This window comes from Pinus tabuliformis, chromosome J (genome assembly GCF_031772625.1).
Source record: "Pinus tabuliformis cultivar Carrire ecotype Pingquan chromosome J, CPIR1, whole genome shotgun sequence".
NCBI classification, from domain to species: Eukaryota; Viridiplantae; Streptophyta; class Pinopsida; order Pinales; family Pinaceae; genus Pinus; species Pinus tabuliformis.
This window is the reverse complement of record NC_142295.1, coordinates 1,609,359,793-1,609,364,658: the sequence shown is the minus strand read 5'-3', so window position 1 is coordinate 1,609,364,658 and position 4,866 is coordinate 1,609,359,793. Positions and strand designations below refer to the sequence as shown.

At 34.6% G+C, this 4,866-nt stretch overlaps 1 pseudogene; it reads right to left on the bottom strand.

Moving 5' to 3' along the window:
- Positions 1-510: 510 nt before the first annotated feature.
- LOC149233642 (glutamate decarboxylase 1 pseudogene) lies at positions 511-985 on the bottom strand (annotated as a pseudogene).
- Positions 986-4,866: the final 3,881 nt, after the last annotated feature.

Here is a 4,866-nt window from a genome sequence, read left to right as displayed (position 1 = left end):
CATTATTGGAATCTAGATTCTCAGAATTTTGGAAAGTGGACTCTGACTGAGTCAGACCAACATGGACTTCCATCCAATTTTCCTGGCGATGCCCTGCTACTTTATGCTCATGATAAAAACCAGTGGAGATGGGCTAAGGTTCAGTCTTCATTCCCTTTCAGACGCAGAGGCTTCATTCCATTTTACACGGGGAAAATATGTTGAGATTTTTGCTTGGCAGTAATAGCCTGAGGTCGAAGGTTCGATCCTCGGGGTCTCTCAGCAGTTGTTGTTTCCTCTCACAACAATCAGGGACCATGGCTGTCAAAGATGTCAATGAATTGGAACTTCCACCATTTGACTACGTGCCACGACTTTACAAAGGTCGCTTCGCTGATGAGGTTTTCAAAAGAGGAAGAAGTTCCACGGCCCCTCTGTCTCCAAAAAAAAAAAAAGAGGAAAGCACCCAAACCTTTCAGAAAATTTCGAGGGCCTAAATGATCAAAACAGATCTGAGAGCGGATTTCAGATCTAGAAATAGTAAAAGCAGAAGTTTATCACAAGAACTGCCATTTCATGCAATTCTGTGGTGACAGGATACTCGTCCATGTCAACATAGTTCTTGTTGATGGCCTCCATGATGAGCTTATCACATTCAAGTTCCATCCATGTAGTGACGAAAGAGGCAAGATTGAGCCTAGGGTTCCCATCCAGCATCAGCTCGTCATTGATGATTTGGTACGCGACATCTTTGGGAATGGACCCATCCGACATTCGAAACCTGAGAACACACACATTCAAACCAGACTAGACAGATGGCAAAGATCTTGAATGCACACATTATTTGCTAGTGGAATTAAAACGATCCTTGGAAAAAGCAAAGCAGTAGAATGGCGGTGAAGGAAGGAAGGAAGACGTACCGAGGCAAGGGTTCTTGAACATATCTTGAAGCAAAAGTTGAATGAACCAATCCATCCATATCAGACGCAGCCCTGTTCAGAGCCATTTTTGGCTGAAATTTGAATATCTAAGGGTGGATCTTCAAAAGGCTCTTATTACACAGTGGCTATAGCTAGTATGTCGTCGATTGCGGGAAAACTGCGGAGCGGAAACGAATGTGGGAGTATGGTGTTTAAAGGAGGCTTTGACAGAGGGTGAGCTCGTTCACGGCGCTACAGTTGCCTATGTTTGTAACATGTTCCTATAGTTCCATAATAGGAAATGATAGTGCTTCATGGTGGAAAGGCATGGGATTGATGATTTTTCCACAGAAAAAAAGGGTGGGATTTCTTGATTTTATGCATAGAATCCTTTCTCGTGAGCTTTTGTGCTTTCTCGACTTTCCGTGTTTTTTTTTATTTTCCGTTGTTTCCTTTTCTGGTTTAGATCAACGGTTGAAAGTGTCTCACTTGATCGAACGGAGCAGGGTAAAAGTGTTGACAAAGAAGTTGATGCATAGGAAAGCCTATTGGCCTAATTATGTTATTGACTCAAGTGGGTCACTGCAAATAATAATGATTATTAATTTTGAATAATGTTTTTTATTATTATTTAAATTAATACAATTCCATTGTTGGCTCAATTGGCTCACTGCAAATAATTATTATTATTAATTTTGAATAATGTTGTTTATTATTATTTATATTAATAAATATTAATACCAATTTTATATTAATAATTGAATGAATTATATTTTTCCCTCTTATTACTCTTAATTGTAACAAACTTTTTTTGTTTTTTCAATTACTTCTCCTCTTTGCTTATTGAAATATTTTATTATGATAAACATTAATTTTAATACTTTCTCTATATATACATATATAAAAAGTTTATATTAAAATAAATTGGTTAACATAGATATTCAAGTAGTTTATTTAATTTCTTTATTGAAACATTTTTTAAAAATACAAGAATTATATATATAGTTATAGTTTTAATCTTTAGTTATATATATATATATATATATATATATATATATATATATATATATATATATATATATATATATATTTACTATAAAAAATAAAAAAAAAAAAAAACAAATATTTAAATATTATTAAACATGTCCCCTCCCCTTCCCCAAGTCAAACATAGCCGTTTTCTTCTAGTTGTTAGGTTGACCTGTCTCCCTATTTAACCTTCTTCCTAGATCTGTTTCTTCATCGTGTCCTGAAGATGAACCACACTTGTTGGTTCCAAACACATCGACCAAAATCTTCAATGTGACTTCTTCCAAAAAGTTCTTTATACATATATCTCATTTTCAAAAGTGATAATATATATTTTTTTCTTTATTTTCAATTATTTTATCTATTATAAAATTGATATAAAATTATTTTACTTGACATAAATATTGAAATATTTTATTTATGGGTGAGAGTGACAGTTAAACATTTTGACCACAACTCCTTGACACAGTGTTGTAATATAGAATTATGGGATTCAAAGGTAGTGAAATGGGTGTTTGTTTTGAGGCAGAAAAGGGACATAGTTGACCACGTAATCTATGGTGTCAAAACGATTATATATATCTATATACATCTGTGTGTGTGTGAACATCTTCAATTAAAGTATTGATCACACTCACTATTAATCAAATAATGTTACATATAAATACATGTAGTGTCGTCTCAAGATAGGAAAACTATCTTGGACACACAATCACTTGGATCTCAGCCACACACTAACTAGGGAAACATCTAGATGTAAAAAAATCCTAAAGAACAGTAACAAACTCTTTTACTTAGAAAGCATCACACTTGAGACAAGTAGGAATTATATTTTCTAAGTCTCCCCCTTAATGACTACTTGTCTTAGTCTCAATCAACAAATTCTAGCTATGGTTTAACTTGGTATTTGCAAACATGATAAAAAAAATATGTTGACATCCATATAAAGGAACAACCATCCACAGAATGCATCGGTACCCAACCAGTGCAACTACCAATCTACTAGGATGTCCTTTGTGTACTTGGTTTAGTGAACCATTATATTTGCGTAAATAATCTTCTACCTACAAGGCCTCCTGCATCACTATCAACCTATGTTTTTTTTATTACCCGTAACCATGATTTGGGTTTTATCGACTTACCCTAAACCATACTCATGGTTTTATCGGTTGGTCCTCAACCATGCAATAAGAATTCCTATCCACTTCACTCTCACAAGACTTGGTTTCTAGCTTACCATAAACCTACACTACAAAGCGGTTTCTGACTTACCATAAACTCGCACTTATAAAGTGGTTTGAAGATTACCATAAACTTCACAGGGGTACACATGCCTTATTAGGTTTACATCATAAATGACTTGGGTACATACTATTACAAAATTTTCAAGGACCACTACAAAACATCATAAACTTGCTTACAAAGAATGTGTGTGACTCACATATGGTCACGAGTTTGTTATTATTCTACACACACATTCAATCTTTTCCAATGTCATTTACTCTTTGTTGTTGCTCCAACCACTATCATTTTTTTTCTTTAAATATTTTCCATGCATCCATAATATATGGTAGTTAATAATTCTTGCAAATAAAACTTGTATATTGTCTGAATGACCAATTTCAATAGAGACTCAAACTTGTGACAATAGTTTGACATAGTAATTTCGCTCCAGTGACAACCAGACTTACCATGACATGACATGTTCATACACGAAACAATGCACTGAAACTTACAATCTACGACATCTAGAAAAAATTCATTCACGTATAGTGGTTGTCTTTGGACAAATCATTAAATTTGGTTTCTCAAATTCAAGCTGAATCATAGGTTAGGTTTTGTTTCTCCCAAGTCATCGCTGAAATATTTATGCTTCAAACCAATAAAATCATTCTTTACCAGTGATAGAATAAAGATAGGGGAAAGTTCAGGAACCACAGCCATATTTCTTACATGAGAAACATGCAAAATACACACTGACAATGCCTTTGGAGTGGCCAAATGGACTGATGAAACCTTGTGCACATGATACGACCAAACAGATTGACCCAAGACCCATGCAAACTTCACACACAACAATCAACCATAGTTTTGGTAGAATCTAGGCACTTTGGTACCAAGGCAGATCTAAAATAGCTAATGTGAATTGATAATGAGGGTCCACCATGAGTGTCCTTCTTGTGAGGATTACAATGAGCACATGACGTCATTCAATGGTATGAAACAAAAAATCATGAATAGCCACAATGCCTTCAAAATAAATCTCTAATAGATATAGTCATTCTATAATACACCCAACAAAAACACCATCATACACATCAACAAAAAAACACAAGGTTTATCTCAAAAATCTCTACATTGTAGCAAATCCTCCACATAATATCCTCACACATAGTTCTGCTCTTCCATGCAAAAGATAATGCATAGTGTCACTTTCACGAATATGTAGGTCTGCCCACATGTGTAACAACCCCTTGTTGATTTTGCATGTAAAAAAATATAAGATCAAGGTCATGGGACATGTATTCCAAGATGAATGTTGGGTAAAACACCCTCATGAACGTTCATTTCAGTTTATTATTGCTAAGGAAATTGGAAAAGGAATTGGAAAAGGAAAAGAGGCATTAATTGGCATTTATTTGTGAAAATAAATGAAAATAGGAGAAAAAGGAGGTGAAAGGACACAAGTTTGCATGAGGAGGAAAATTGAAGGAAAATAGAGGAAATTAAAGAAAGTAGAGGCCTCAATGATAAAAAGGATTATGAGGATCAATTCATAACCTTTTGCCAATTTTAGTTTGGAGCTCCCTTATATTCTCTCACTCCTTCATAATCTTTCACACTTAGAGCATTCTTGGAGTGCTTTAGCATTGGACAAGGAACAAAAAGGAAGGATAAGGAAGCAAAGGAAATCAAGGGACAAGTAAGGAAAATATGG